This window comes from Gobio gobio (assembly GCF_949357685.1).
Source record: "Gobio gobio genome assembly, chromosome: 19".
Classification (NCBI taxonomy): Eukaryota; Metazoa; Chordata; class Actinopteri; order Cypriniformes; family Gobionidae; genus Gobio; species Gobio gobio.
The window spans coordinates 17,764,871-17,781,897 of record NC_137112.1 but is presented as its reverse complement, the minus strand read 5'-3'; the positions used below and the strand labels follow the sequence as shown (position 1 = coordinate 17,781,897).

The 17,027-nt window shown below is 36.9% G+C and overlaps 1 protein-coding gene across 1 annotated transcript in view; it reads right to left on the bottom strand.

Moving 5' to 3' along the window:
- Positions 1-16,431, bottom strand: part of adgrl2a (adhesion G protein-coupled receptor L2a) — a 118,130-nt gene extending 101,699 nt beyond the window's left edge. The window contains exon 1 of the mRNA XM_079844496.1: positions 15,744-16,431. The gene's annotated coding sequence lies outside the window, so the exon portion shown is untranslated. The remainder of the gene's footprint in view (positions 1-15,743) is intronic.
- Positions 16,432-17,027: the final 596 nt, after the last annotated feature.

The following is a 17,027-nucleotide window of genomic DNA, read 5'->3' as shown; positions in this document are numbered from 1 at the left end:
TACATATAAGTTCTTAGCAAAAGCCTCACTTAGATCCTCAAAAAAAAATGTTTTGTGTGTGATTTTTCCAGATAAAAGCAAGCATACTGGTGTGAGGGTGAGAACAAGCTCGACAGTAAATCGTTTAAAAATCGGCAGACAGATAAGGAGGGCGGAGTTTGTTCCCGGTGAGAAATCAACTGTCAGGTCTAAATCTCTCCTGACAACGCAACCAGCAGTTAAAGCCTCATGCTAAACCTGATGCTACGATATTGACCTTTTTCAAAGGCACCGAAGCCATTCACTTTTGAGTTCAAATGTGCATCTGCTTTTGCATGTGAAAAATGAATGCTATCAATGCTGCTTTTGCATGTGAAAAACGAATGCTAATTTTTACTGTTGTAGAGCCTTCCGCCAAGCCGATTTGTGCGTCTTTTGTGTTGAGTTGCTGTGTGTATTTGGTTGAAGAGTGAGAAGGCAAAACAGTTTAGGAAAGGAAGTGACTTTCATTTTACATCCTCACTTACCACAAGCTCAGCAGACCAGTTGGATGTTTGGCAAAGACTCCCCGAAAGTCGACACTCTGCCATTTCTGGGGTTAAACAGGACAAACTTGTGGTCCTGCAGGTTTTGGTTCAACATTTTATTAAGATACTCTCCCTGGTATCTCATTTTTATCACAGTTTGGATCATAATTAACTCTATATTACTTCAATCTTCCTCTCAGACCTCCAATAATATGTTTTTTTTTTCTAGTTTAAGATTACAATTCAAATGGAGTGGAAAATGAAGATTCTTGACTTGCAAATATAATTGCCTTGCCAATATGTTAAAAATGAGAAACTTTCAAGTGTCTCATATATATGCACAGCTTTATAGTTCCAAAAGTTCTGTAATTGCTTGATTATTATGAAAGTAAAATTATGCCATTTTAAATCTAGTGAATGAGGGAAATTCTGTGGATGGAAGGAGCCTCAAACCCAGTCTCTTACATGGCTCTAGTTTGTTTGTGTGGTGATTCTGTGGTGATATCCCATCCTGAGCTGTTAGGCTCAAGGCTCTGAAGTAGAAAGCCATGTGAGATTGTGTCTGGATCGTTAGCCTCATTTACATGTGTTAACTAACACTGTGAGCAGTGGAACTGAGGTGCAGCTGTCTCTAAACTAGATTGAGACTGAACTCGCTTGACCCCTATACTTTTTAAACTTTTAAAGGAAGTTGAAGTGTCAGTTGTAGATATTTCAGTCAAAACATCGAAAAGGCCAATTTACATGCCAAGTGTTTGTCATGTGATTATGACAAATCAGGGCTTGACATTAACTTTTTTGTTCACCAGCCATTGTGGCTAGCGGTTTTCCAAATTTACTAGCCACCCACGTGCGTTTTCTTTACATTCACTTAAAACATAACTGACTATTTATGGGAATACTCACCAAGACTGTGTGTATTTGACTGTTTAAGCACAATAAGCAGCGAAAAAGAACTCAATTTAGTACTGAGAGCCTTATGTGCACACTCTTTGGGTGTGAGTACAAAATCTGCAGGAATGATTAAAATTATGCACAATTACGCACAATCCCGCAATGAAATTCAAGCCCTGTAACACCAACATCCAGAGCAAATGAAACGAGTGAGTGAGGGGAGGCGGGTTTGTGTGTCGACTCGATGTCGGAGAGATCATGAGAGAGCGAGAAAGCACAACTTGTATCGTGTATGTAAAATAAGTATTGGAAACGTTTCTGATACTTCAGTGCCAATATGTATCGAAAAATCTATATTTTTGACAACACTTTTGAAATCCACCCCTGGGTTGCCGATTGTTAATGTCAAGCCCTGATGCTAATGATTTTACAGTTATTAATGGGCTATTTTAAAACTGATAGTTGCTATGTTGTTTGGCAACTGTAAACAGCATAGTTAGGATAATTACTTGTAACTCTAACAATCATTTTAGCATTTTAATGGCTATTACAATGTAATGTTTCATGGCAGACTAAATCTGCTATGCACGCTGCTGCGGAGCAAGTATGGACTTGCTACTGCCAATAGAGATGCAGACACGTTGCTGTGATCATGTAAGATATGCTGTTGCTGCACTGATAGACATACATAAATCCCGTAACAAATCTAAATAGGTGGAGCTGGAGGAGGTGGAGGGTTTCAGAGGACCAGCTGCAGCGAACACTGAACCAGACAATGTAAATGTTGATCAAGCCAGCTCATTGGCTGCAGAATCAGAGGCCAATAAGCTTAAGCTATGTAGTAAATGATGTGATTGCTGGCAGATTTGGTCTCATTTATGAAACACGAGCAGAACAAATTTTTGTGTAAATTGCTCATGATGTAAATTTTCGGATTCACAAAAATGTTCGTATTATAAAAATGTTGGTTGCTAAGAAAGAAATGTACACCTGCTTCCTAAGACATTTGAATTTTCTGTGTTCTAATTTAGGCAAACTGATGACATTGCATTTTGATTCACTATGTACCATAGTAATATTTAATTGTTGAGTTTTTTTTTTTTTTTTTACTCTTCAAATTTGGGTAATAGGCAGCACTCGTCACTGTCACTTTTTACCCAGCTGTCCATTTACAGTGGATGAGTGGTGGGACAAATACTACACCGACCAATCATCCTACTTGTACAACGACTGAACAGTGGATGAGTTAACATTGCTGGAGTTTTCGTAAAGGTCCAGTTCATGTGCAAATTACTCAGAATTTGCTCATATATTTATGAAAGTTTCATGAATGCATGCATTCAAACTGTATTTATATTAATAATAAATACTTATAGGGCCCTATTTTAACAATCTAAGCACATGGTCTGAAGCGCATGGCGCAGGGGCACGTAGGGCATGTCCGAATCCATTTTAGCTAGTTTAACAACGGGAAAACGATTGGTGCACCTGGCCCATGGTCCAAAAGGGTTACCCCTATTCTCTTAATGAGTTATGGGTGTGTTTTGGGCGTAACGGGCAATAAACCAATGTTTGCTCTGTTTGCCAAAAAATGTCTGTTTGCTCGTCATTACTGCAAATAGGTAGGCTAATTCTGATACATGGAATTCATTATGACATGTAGACATTTTTATATTTATGTACACAATAATATATATATATATATATATATATATATATATATATATATATATATATATATATATATATATATATAATAAATTAGAATTAGAATACATTTTCCATATTTAAAAACGTTTGTGTGCTGCTGCGCCTGGATGTGTAATAAGCAAGTGTACACACGTTGTGCACCCGCCTATAAGTGCATATTACTAACACGCTCTTTAAATGACTAAATATAAATATCAGTAATAAATATTGCGTCATTGACTTTAGACCAGGTTTCAGTTGGTCAATGGTGCAGTCTATTTCAGTTGCCTCAAAATAGCAACACGCGAACAATGCGCCTGAACACACCTTGTTTTTAGAACAGCACGCCCATGGGCGCAAATGCATTGGCTATGCATTGCATTGGCTACATTGGCACACCCACAACGTGGCACAGGACGTGAACATAATAACTGGGTTGGGCTAAAACTAGCAAAAAACACTTGCTTTGACGCCGCATTGCACCCGGCAGTATGATAGAGCCCATAGTAATTATTATTACATATCTTATTGGAATAATAATAATTCCCATGGTGAAATTAGAATATTTCACAGATTAGCAAATAATAGCTAATGTTACTAAATCAGTCCAGCTTCTTTATTGTCCATGTCAGTGATTTAAAAATTCAATTTAATTAACTGCTCTGTGCTTTTCCAAAGTTTTGTTGCTGAAATATCTTATTTTGGAACCCAGACACTTTGTAATAGCTATTCTTGCAGGCTTGTGAAGTGGCTTTAGGGCTGTTTGTTATCGGTAGCAAAACTGGCTTTATATTGAAGCTAGTTAGTAGATCAGAGAATGTAAACACCAGATATGGCGGTTCTGTTTTTCACACAGGTTAAAGCGACACATTAATGCAGCAGTCAAACAGACACAGCTTGGAGTAACTGAAGAGTTTGTGTGCTATATTAGCCTGACTGAAAGGTGTCTTCTCCGCCTTGTGCTCTGTCGGTCCTTCAAGCCCACGCGTAACGCTGCGCTGGCAACAATCATGCAGAGAATGTGTGACATAATATGACACCATGTTTTCTTCCTGTTTATAGCGTAAAAAATGCATGATGGGATTGGGAACAGCGGTTTGCTGGAGGGCCTGAAGCTTGAATTTTATTCCAGTTGTGAAATGTTTTCAGGAAAGGTTTCGAAACTGTCGTGAAATGGTTTCTCAACATCATTTTGGCTATTTACAATTCAACTGTGACAAATTCACTGTCACATACGTAGATGCTGTTGTCTATCTTATGTATTTCAAAGGGGATTTTTTCCCTCAAAAACATCTGACGTCAATAACAAACCATATGTTATAATGTAGGACATTCAACACCAGCAGGAATGCAGGGCTGCTTCTAAGTTCATTTCAGTCAAAAAATGTTTTGTTCATAAAGCTCTCCCACAGTTAAACTTCATTTTTGGACAATGATGCAGTCTGAACAATGATATTCCACAGAAATTAGCTGGGATACATCAGAAAACAGCTGCATTCAGTTGCAGCCGATAGCATACTGGCGCTAGGATGTGACATTGATGGGTTTGATGTCATCTAATTTTTCCTGCAGCATTTCAGACAATCCTCAAATGGCTTTTGTGGAGCCAGAATGCTTTTGGGAGACATGTCATATAAGTGACCTGCGTCCAGGGAAACAACCTCTCTACAATGGACTCTGAACCTGTCCAGAAATCAAAGCCTTTAGTGTCCCGAGGAATCTTCCTGATATAAATAGATTACCAGGATTTCAGCTGTCTTCTGCCACCCGCGGAAGGGCTGCAGATACAGAAAATTCCTTTTCTGCCTTTCTCTGTCTTGTCGTTTTTATCTCTCTAGCCTCTTTATTCGTGTTCTTTCAGCTCTGGTATGTTGTGAAGGTCTCTGCCATTCAGTGTAATTTTCCACAATCTGAGTCCAGAGGAGGATATCATGAGCACACTTGGGGGTGACAGCGCAACTGTCTGAAAGCAGGGATCAATTCAGGAAGCCTGCTTCACAAAGAGGTCAAAAATAACAAGTAGCGTTTCTCTCTGATCAAGGCGTAGGTTTAGATTTTAATAAGAGCTGAACATACAGTATGCAAATGATGCCATTAAATTATTTATACATCATTCACGCAGACTTAGTGTTGCTCCGTGTCTTTGCACCCATCTAGCGTACCATGCATATATCTTTGTTTTAGCTCTTCAGTGAAAGTTCTAATGTTACTACATAGAATTCAGAAGTTTATGCTCAACAAGGCTACATTTATTTGATAAAAAAAATAACGTAAAAATAGAAATATTGTGAAATATTATTTCAATTTAAAATATCAGTTTTATTAAAAAAAGCTATCCCTGTTATGGCAAGCTGAATTTGCAGCAGTCATTACTCTTTATTAGAAACATGTCTTATTATCATCAATGTTGAACACAGTTTGTGGAAAGCACAACCTTTTTTTTCAGGGTTGTTCGATGAATAGAACATTCAAAAAACATAATTATATGAAATAGAAATCTGTTTATAAAATCATAAATGTCTTTTCTGTCACTTTTGATCTATTTAATGCGTCCTTGCTGAATAAAAGTATTAACATTACTGACCCCAAACTTTTGTGTTTGTTTAATAAATAATAAGATGTGTTCTGAAACCTAGTGAGCTGCCTACGTAGGCGTCATAGGAATGCTTTGTTTTGAGCTCTTTGAAAAAAAGCACAGAACTGCTGCCTGTGTAAAGCATTCCAAAACGGTCTTATGAGGTTCCATTCTGTCATGATGCTGCCTAAGATGACAGCTGCCTATATAGGCAGTAGAATGCAAGGCAGCACAGTAGGTTTTAGAAAAGAGTCATAGTAGTTTGTATATTGCACACTCACTGTTTCTTTATTCACATTCTCAGATATTTAATTTCACTATTGCGGTTTCAGAAAAAAAAAAAAAAAAAACTACAATATGAGATGAAGGGAAAGCCAGAGAGTTGCTTTCTAAGAACATGAGCTCCTAAAATGTTATTGAGGACAGGAAACCATTTGGTGCAACAGAATGAATTAAGCCAAAGCAATACAAGATTATCCAATTATAAGACTAATATGGCTTTAGCAAAGGTAATTGCTTTGATGGGGCTTGCGATTCGCTGCATGCGCCAGACAGAAAGTCCAATAGGAAATACAACTGCACCACAAAAGGCTTCTTCTATCCTTATGTATTCTGTGACATAATCTATGAATCACATTAAACTCTGTGAATGAAAGCCCACGCACACACGCGCGCACAAAAGATGTTTCTATGCTTTGGCTGGGCATGTTTTCCTTTCTCTTAATTGCAGTGAAGTAACCAGACACACCACTGGAGGTTGGTGAAGCAAACACTGAGTAGATCTTATCAGAATACAACAAAAGAGGCCACTGGAGCCGTGGCGGTGACAGGGGGCCACTCGGCTGAGGGAGCCGGTTGAGCCGTGGGCTCATGGCAATCCACTCGCAGAGTATGTGCATCGAAAGTACTTCATTTAACCAAGAGTATGAAGATAAAACAGCACTGTCCATCACGGGAGATAATGACGGTTAGAAATATGCCTATTAATCATAAATGCAATGATTTTTATTTTATTTCTGTTTGTCTGCATTATGTAACTTTTGGATTTAACATTTAAATATTTTAGAATAAAACAGTATGATGTTATCATTAAAAAATGAGTGTGTTTATATGATTTATGAGGACACACATCTGTAAAATTCCTTTTTAAATGGCTTAAAAACATATGAAACAATGTTTTATTAAAAATTTTAAAATGCAGAAAGTTTTCTGTGATTGCCAGGGTCAGTTTGTACAGTATAAAAACCATTACGCCTATGGAATTTCCTCATAATAATAGGTGCACCAACATATGCATGTGTGTGTGTGTGTTCTCACATTGTAGAATATATCTATCCTGTACTACTACGTACATCTACATGATATATTATCTGTGTATGTACTATCTATATTTTTCCCACATCATAGAATATATATTTTTAATGATGCCATTATTTTTTAAAGACTGCTCAACAGTTTCACGTTTGATGTTTTCAGTGTTTAAAATGCAGTATATGCTCAACTAAATCTCCTCTGTGGAATAATTTCTTCACAGATATTCAGTTAGATATCTGCTAGATATCTATGATAATCTCATATAACTCTCTTGGCTCTTGTGTGCGCCGCGAGACAAGCCGCCCCACCACTGTTTGTGTTAACAGGGGCGAAATTCACACCAGGCATGTGTGAGTTATGCAAATGCCATTAGGAAGTGTTTGACACTTCGCAGTTTTGTGGCGATCAGAGCCATTTCAGCAAGTGCGACAAACCAAAGATATCAAAACTGCCATGTGGCTAAAATACACTTTAAATAATTAAAATGTCATTGATGGGCAGCAAATGTTGAGATTTTATACACTTATTTTATCTGGAAATGCATTGCGGTCATTATAGTCAGCCTCACAATAAAGGAACTCATCTTATATCATCTGCCGCTTAATCCTGCGCTTTACAGTAAGAGCTATGGCCTGGCAGTGGTACATATGCTCAAGACACACCGAGCACTGGCACTCATTGTGGGAGACGTGATCTCACTCTATCTCTCTTTCCGCATCATTTCCTGTCTTCTGTACTCCTGTCTCTCGGGATAAAAAATCCTATACATTAGAGACAAAGACATTACAATTTAAACAAGACCAAATGTATTTTTTTTTTATCTGTTTGCAATGTTATTGGGTTCTTTCTTCAAAGGTAATGGCTTAGTCTACCATTCTTTGTTTTTATTTCAATGAGGAAAAAAATGCCGGGGTGGGACTTGATTTAATCCAATGAGATTTCATTGGAGCATGAAAGTGGGCGTTCCAAATCAGAATGGTGCCAGACCTGAAAGCGAGTTTGCAATGGATGCAAACTCAAAAAAAAAAAAATTATCTTTCTTTTTTTGGCTGGGATATGAAGCTGAAGGTCAAGTTCCCCCCTGAGAGCATTTTAATGTATCCTTTTCAAACTTATCATTATTTCTTCCTTAAACATTGATTACATTAATATTAATCACATTAAATCACCCAATTTTAGAAGGGCTAGATTAACAGTATACTGAAACAGTGTTTAATAACTATTTGGATGCAGCCTTGGTAACATCAGCCAAAAACAAAAGTAATTTTTGAGGGGAAACAAATCCAGAGTATCTGCATGTTTTTTTGTTTATTATTATTATTTTATAACAAATATCGCTTTTTAAGACCTGCACAAAAATAAAGCAAACCCATACAATCTCAAACTAAATCACATATCTCAGAATCCTTTACTTAAACTGGATTAAATTTAATTTATGTTCTATTCAATATGTAGTCTATGGAAGTTGGTTTATGTACCAATATATCAATACATTTGAATTAAAAGTTGAGCAATATTTAGATGTTCTTGATACAATAAAAATGCATATAGAGAAAGAGAGATTATTGTGATTATAGATAGTAATAATAATATATATATATATACTGAATGTTCAATAATGTTCCTTCCAACGACTGAGTGGCCCAGACAAAGGCAAAAAAAAAGTTTATGTTGAATTAAATTACAAATACAGTTTATTTCTCTAACTAAAATACCAATATTAAACAGGAAAAAAAAAAACAGAAACATTGTATGCATAATGTGGCACTTTTTAAAAGTCAAAAAGCACACCAGAACTCTAATTTTGCAATGTTTATGCTTTACCTCTTCCAGCTGCTCATTGAAAAAGATGAAGAGATATACTCATCTATTCGCCATCTACATGAACACTGTCATAATTAATTAACAGTAGTATCATAAGCAATCTCTTGATGTGTGCAGTGTTCATTGATTTGCGAACTGCTCTGGAACTGCCTGTAGAACGTGCAACAGCACCGCATTTTGACTTTGAATGTGCAGCACTCATTTATTTCATTAAATCATAGCCTTTTAAAGTTTAATCAACCATTTAAGGTATTTAAGACTTTTAATTATCTTAAATTTCATAAAACCAAATGTGAGACTTTTTAAGGACCCCCAGATACTCTGAAGTCATTAAAGTTGAAAGAAGACGACAGCTTTTTCTTACAACGTGCACTGATAAAACATTCACAATAAAATCAGTAATGTGTTAGAAAATTATTTTGTTCAGATATCATATTATACTGAAGAGGAGTTATCACAGATGAAGAGAAAATCACTGATACCATGTATTGTATTGATATGTCAGTCATGGTAAAAAACAAACAAAAAAAACAACAACAACAAAAACAAGGATTTATATACATGAATCCAGTTTGTTCGTGTAGTAAATATTGCAGCTGTCATTTCTCAGCCTAGCATGGCTGATGCATTGCGTTAAATAAGCACACAAAACACAATGTCGCTGACAAGCTGCATTTGAGCCAGAGCGGCCAGGTGAGTGGTGTCAGAGCGAAAGACACTTGAAGGCTGTTTGTATTGGGCACATCAGCACTAGAGTAAAGAGTAATGACTGCTACCAAAATGTAATTAACTTAGCCCTGCAACCTGGCTGTTTGTCTGAATTAAATTCTCCACTCATTATGTGTCATCTTACGCAATGTGGCCAATGGCCTCTTTTGGAAAATCAATGGAGGCGGAGCCGTCAGATGTCACTCGCAGACTGATTATCCAATCAGTGTACACCTCTGGCCTGCACAAAGGTCTCACACCTTAATAAACTCCTAATCTCTATATCTGAATTTAGATTAATGCATGGTAGTAGCAACAACATTGATTTAGTCGTAATGAAGAGTTCTATAGCTCACTCTATTTGGAAGGACCCCAAAGTGCTGATCTAGGAACATTATCCTTTCTGAATTCCTGAGCTTAATCAGTACAACACCAGAGAGAAAAAAAAGGCCAAAGATCAGCCAATGGTGCTCAAACAAAGCAGAAATGCCTTCAGCCCGTTTGTCTAAAATATCACTGCGCTGTCATCACATAATTACAGACCTGTTCTTTTCACCCTCGTCTGGACAGCTAAACATTTTTTTCTGTCCGATATTTTAATTTCTGATCTTTTTAATATTCTTCACCTTAACAATCAACCTTTTCATGTCACACACTTTCATTCCGATACATGTGCTCCATTCGGTGCAGTTTCTTAACATGTTTAGAGATCATTTAAAGCTAAATTATCTTTAACTGGAGGTCAAGAGATCCAGGAACACCCTCATGATTGGCTACATCTGCCCTGATAAACTGTCACATGAACCACATAAGATAAGTCTGACCTCTGACCTCAGGATGTTTTCAAGAAACAACTCACTGTTGACCCCAGATTAGATTAGTTATTTGAGGATTAGTGGAATCCGCATGGAAATGTCTTAACCATTATTCTAGATCAGTATAAGTATGATAAGAATTTACACCATCAGTGAAATGTTTGGACACTTAAATGAAGAAGCTGAAATATTAGATTCATATTTATTATTAAACATCTCTGGCTGCTATACATCAAGGCAGTAACAATGTCTTAGACATTGGGGGGGGAAACCAAATTATAATTTGTTTTTGTGTGTGTGTTTGGGGAAGGGGGTATTATCTGGTCATATTTTTTTTTTTTTTTTTATTTATAGAATATTGTTTTAAATATGCACACATTCACTCTTATTTTCGTCTGCCTAATATGTAAAAATGTAAAACGTTTCTTTAAAAATAATTGGTACAGTTATGTTTCATATTTTCAATTCAAAATGGTGAAATTTCATAAAAAAATGTCAAATAGTTGGCATTACTTGATTTTACTGTTGGCCGTTGAATGTTTTTTATATCGTAAAACAGTTGTCAAATATTAAATGTTTTGCTACTTACATCTTACGACACACTCTTTCATTGCTATAACTAAAGTGTCATGCTGGAATACATTAAGCCTCAGTATACAGTAATCCACGCCTTCTTTCATTTGATTGGCCATCTCACTCATTCTGACAGTGACGAGTGCTGTTAGACCGCTGAAGCAGACCAACCTAAAAATGTAACATTTTACTTTTGTCATCCTAGCAACAAAAAGAACAGTGTGTAATGGAGTACAGCAGAGCAGCATCAAGAATATGAAATATTGGGGGGGGGGGGGGCAATTTGGCCATTCAGGGGGACTTTTCTCCTCAATGTCTATGGTAGTTACGGCACTGCTATACATAATTCCCACATGACCATTTACATTTTTAATACATTAAATGGCTTTAATATTATTATTTTTTCACAACAATAAAAAGTCAAACAAGTAAGGTTAAAAGTAAAGACTTAATTATTATTATTATTATTTAATAGAGATTAATACATTATATTTTATAAGTAAATTATCTATAAATGTAAAAAAAAAAAAAATTAAATAACACCATGAAACTTCTGAAAGTTTCTTGTTGTAGATAACTAACAAAAGGCGAATTACACTGCAGCTCAACCTCTCCTCAGAGTTCTGAAATAACAGGTGTGTCTGCTTGAAAATGGCCATTTCAAGTGTGCCCATGTAAGCCAGCCGAAACACAACCCTTCTCCCAACCACCAGACGTCTAATAAACCTCTCTCTCTCTCTCTCTCTCTCTCTCTCTCTCTCTCTCTCTCTCTCTCTCTCTCTCTCTCTCTCTCTCTCTCTCTCTCTCTCTCTCTCTCTCTTTGCTCACAGATACTGTTTACCCTGTACCTGAGTTCCTACCTTCTCCTCTCTGATGAGAAATTGAATTTTTTTTTCCTAAATACCAATTCTGGGATAGATAAGTCATGCCCCCTGTGTGTACACCAAACTAAATATGTGTAGTTCTGAATTTGAAAATAAAAACAACATGAATCATGCGGTGGACTTCATTTACATTTAAATAAAAATAAACATGCCAGAGCATATGCTAAATGGATGTAATCCACGATACTAAAATATTATTTCCACAATGTAAAAAAAATAAAAATAAAGTACAACAATTTTGTTTCCATCTGTATAAATGGTCACAATAATTTTTGGAACAAAAACCAAAATGTTTTTTGTAAGAGTAAAAAGTGATTGAACTTATGACTTTGGCACCACTTTCACTATTTGTTGTTGAATTACTGTCAATATTACAGGGTTATTACTATTATTATTTTACAGTGGAGAATTACAAGTGATACCATGTTGAAATATGTATTATTATTTATTACTTTTTTTTTACTAAATTACTTTTTAATCGCCAATTACTTTTGTTTAGAAATGATTTATTTGACCTCCAGATATTTCAAAATAAATTAAACTGATTGCATGTCTGAACACACTCTGGAGTCTGGGTGTGTTCAGAGTGGTGTGTGCTGCCCACAGTCTGCAGCTGATTAAAATGGCAGCCTGTGTATAAAGTCTGCCGTCCCACTGTCACACAAACCTTTCGCAAGCAGAAACAAACGCTTTGACAAAATGGCAGAGAAGGCGCCCTGCCTTCCACTGATTACTGATCGTAAAATAAAAACCACCGTAAAATGCAGGTATTTGACCCACCAAAGGCAGTTGAGCACTTTACATAAAACTCCAAGTGTAACAGGGCTGTTTATTCCCCGCAAATTGGCGAGCGTTTATCGGCACAGCAGGGTGCTCTGTAAACACACAACTGAATCAAAAACAGGGAAAGAAATCATCTGATTTGAAAATCTTGCAAAATGTGTTTTCGATTTTTATGCGCTTAGTAACCACACCGTAAATGGCCTGTATCACGGCATCTCTAAAGTAACATTATTGCCCTATGGAGCGAATGACATGTCTATTCTGAAGTGGTCCACTTGTTTTTTCTCAAATTCATAAAACACAATTTTTTTTTTATTAAATTCTCTAAAGAAACCATAGTTCCAGTCTACAAGCTGCATGACATTGTATTTGTTGTTCAGTGAGACCGATTATTTGATTCGGCTGTGCAAACGCTCTGATGTTCGGAGAACAATGGCTGTCAGTGGAATTATACTGTTGTGCAAAAACACACACACACACACACACACACACCATGTGCTAAGGCTCTAATAAAAGTTATTCCACATTTTGAACAAAAGCTTAGGCTTGTTCATTATTTAGAGCTCAAATGTGATATAAAATCACTTTTTTGACTTATATTTTATATATTTCACCATTCAAATGCTCTCCACATGTGTCTGATATTCACCATATGGCGATAACACTGAAATGAGAGCACTGGGCCACAAATCATATTTTCCAGATCGCCAAAAATAAAATAATCAATAAATAAAAAATCGGAATCTTATTCAAATATAACAGAAGACAGTACATTAACACGGAGGTCGAGGACAAAGAACTCCCTAAGTAAACCTAATAAAATCTCGCTAACAAAATTAATTTGAAATCAGATTAATAGACTTTCAAAAATCCACAGTATACTTAAGAGACAATGTCTGCACTATGAGGACGAAGTGAATCGTGAATAATGTGCCGTGCCTTACGTGAGACTAACTCTCATAAACATAAAGCTGCACACTTATGAGTATTATTTCTGTGTAGGTGTTATGACATTCATTCATATCTGCATTACTGGAAATGTAGAAAAACACAATTTTTCCGCTTTGAGTGAAAATACCTAAGCAAGTTCTCTGGTGGATCTCATAATCCTGCTCATGTTTGGCTGTTTTCATTTCTCTGATGCAGGAAGGGGGCCAGAAAGAAACAGAGCCAAGGAAAATATTCTTTTGAAATGAAAAGGATGGGATAGTGTTTTCACACACAAACACAAAGACGAGGAGAAATGAACTACAAGCCCTGGTCCCCTCTCACCCCTCCTGTTCTCCGGGCCTGTGCTGAAGCTAATAGAGCACAGGGCTCAAATAGAGCTCAGGCCACTTTGAAATGCTAATGGAGCGGCTTCAAACAGAGTCCATTCACACTTATACAAATTCAAAACATTTTTTGCTCAGAGAATGTCTATTTAAAGCACAAATGGTGACATGCAAGAATCCAGACCAAAAACCACATGCCATATGGTAAAACTCCTCATCTACATCCAAAGTTCTAATTCGGAGACATTATATTGGGTGTTTAAAATATTTTGTAGCTTTATGAGATCAAATATAAGCCTATTTAAAAAGTGTGCAATGCTTATTTTATAGTTATATATTCTGTATTACAGGATAGTTTACAATGTTTTGAATGTAACAATGGAAACATGGCATTGAAAAAAACTTAAAAACATTTCAACCACCGCTCCCGTCACCATAAACAGCATCTGTAGGTCTGTCTACTGCACCGAAACAAGCAGGCAAGATTTTCACTCAGGTGACTCGATATGTTTCAGTCTTTAGCGTCTCTCATGTCATGCACCGCATTTCAAACAACACCGCGCTCATGCATTGACTCTTATTACTGGCTCTTACACACTAGAGCGATGTTTACCCGAAAACAATTGTGATTTGCCCAGTGTTTTGGTAACATTTCAAATTGCAGTGTCCAGCAACATATATCATATGCTATTATATTTAATTACAACAGTAATAGCAGTAATAATGTGTAATTATCAGTACCGTAAATAATTATAATACATTAATTACAATAGTATTACTTATGTGATTACAATGTAACATGCATACTAATGCAAAGTTTGCCCGTTTTTCTATGTTCAGAATGTGTTTAGGCAAAGAAGTGCCACCGACCGATTCTGCTCATCTCACTGTTGGCACCAGGGGCCTGGGTGCAGATTAATTATGAATGTAGGGTTAAAGGATCTAATTTAACAGCGGCTGCTCACAAGTGTCCGATGGTACATTTAGAGAAAGTCAGGCTCAGACGATTTAAACTGCACTGGGTTCTTACAGTCCCCTAGTTAGCACTCTATCACTGCTGCCGGTGCACTCTGAACCATTCTTTTCACATTAATCATCCTGAGGAGTTAAAAACAAGCAAAAAGAGCCTGGAATTGCTTTTAATTATAGACACAAGACCTCAGTTTAACAACCCAAGTCAAGCTTTAGTGAGTTCAACAGTTGATGTAGGTCACCACACGCTTGTTGTAGGAAGCAAAAGGCAATGACAATAAATTAAAGTGCGCAGACTTCACAGACACCTTTAAAGAATTTTCAATGGAATGAAATATCTCTGTGGGATTTATTTGAAGACCCATAGATCCCCCATTCCCACACTAATAGTTTCCATTCAAAGAGAGAGTGAGAGAAAGAAAGAGTAAAAGACAAAGAGAGAAATGGCAGCCGACCAAATCAATCCACATCTGGTTGTGTTTTGATTAACCATTTCTCAATTAGCCATGGTCCCCCTTTCCATCATTTTAATTACTCTGAACAGAGTAGTTTTGTTCTTTTCGAGTCATCTGACTGCAACTCAACTCGTTCAATACTTTTTTTTAATTTTTTATAAATTTTATATATTATATATATATATATATATATATATATATATATATATATATATATATATATATATATATATATATATATATATATATATATATATATATATATATATATATATATAAAATGCACACTTTTGTATATCATTATGATATTACACTATAATTACCTTAAAACATGCATGACCAGGATAATTCAATTCATCGTTAATATATTGTTTTTTGCACAAAAAGTTTGAGCAACCAACCCAAACTTGATAATCACCCACTATAGATCAACAGGATTTATAAGCGCATTATGATCATTAACAAAACGGTTCTTACCTTTTGTGAGTGAACGGATAGTTGAAGAAAAATCTGACGTAAAGTTAATTAATCAGTTGATGCAATTACAAGCAGGTCTTAGAATAGGAGCAGCGCGTCTCAGCGCAAAACGCACACATGCTCCGCTCATCCGAGCCTTTCTCTCAGTGCGAGCGCTCACATTCCCGCAGACCCGCGCTCAGTCCTGCGCTCCGCCGTGCCGGGATGAAGAGATGCGAGTATGGAACAGTCCGTCCGTCCTGCTGGAGGAGAGAGAGAGGGGACGCAGACCTGTTCGCAAAGCAACTAATATAAAAGAGCACAAAAGGAACTCAAGAAATATAAACAAACAAAAGCAGTCCTCTTATATATATTTCAGTCCTTTGAGCGTCTTCTTCGGGTTTGTTGAGTCCCGTTCAAGCCGGAGAGAGAGCGGCCCGCGGCTGAGGGATTTCTCTCTGTGCGAGCTGAGCCGAGATGTGAGAGAGGGGCTGCGCTTAAAACCTGGAACTGGATTCCTGGATCTCACGGATACGGAGTCAGTGAGAAAATGATCGCATAACCATATTATCGAGAGTACAACTTAAGCAAAGGCTGTTGCGGAAGACGATTACGCAGAGCCGAGTAGGAATGTAAAGCAGATTATTTGTTTCGTATATACAACTTTTGGCCATTATCCATTGGATTTGCACTGCTGCGTGCCCCTCATAGAGAAAGATTCCCTCATGCTGTGGGCAGGCTGGCCTGTTCAGCCAATGACTGCACATGTTTTCTTACTGTAATTCTAGCTTGCATCAAAAAGAAAAAGTGCAGATTTTCGTCTTTTTTTCCTCAACTTGGCCTCAATCAGAAAGACCGACTGCAGCCAAGCTGCAACTGAGTAATCCACAGAACAAAGACGCATGCATGCCATTTTCACCAATGCACTTACCATTATTTCAATTGTTGACCATCCTCACAGTCAGTGACCCTTAAACGCAATGCACATCCTAGAACTGTTAAAGAATGAGTTGAAAAGGCCATGTAAGGAGAAGCATGCAACTGGATCGCATCCCCCAATACACCTGGCTTTAATAAAGCTTCAGAGCGATATTTCAGTCAAATACAGCAACTCTAAGGGTGCATTTCTCTGTTTCACTCTACAGCAGGTGAAGCTCACAGCGTAAGAGCGCACACATATATTTTCATATGCATAACTTTACATAGTAATAGATCCATTTTGGGGGACAAAAGAGAAAACAGATGTGGTAAAGGTCATTCAGATATTTTTTTTCTGATGTTTATGCATTAGTTTTGCTGAAGTAA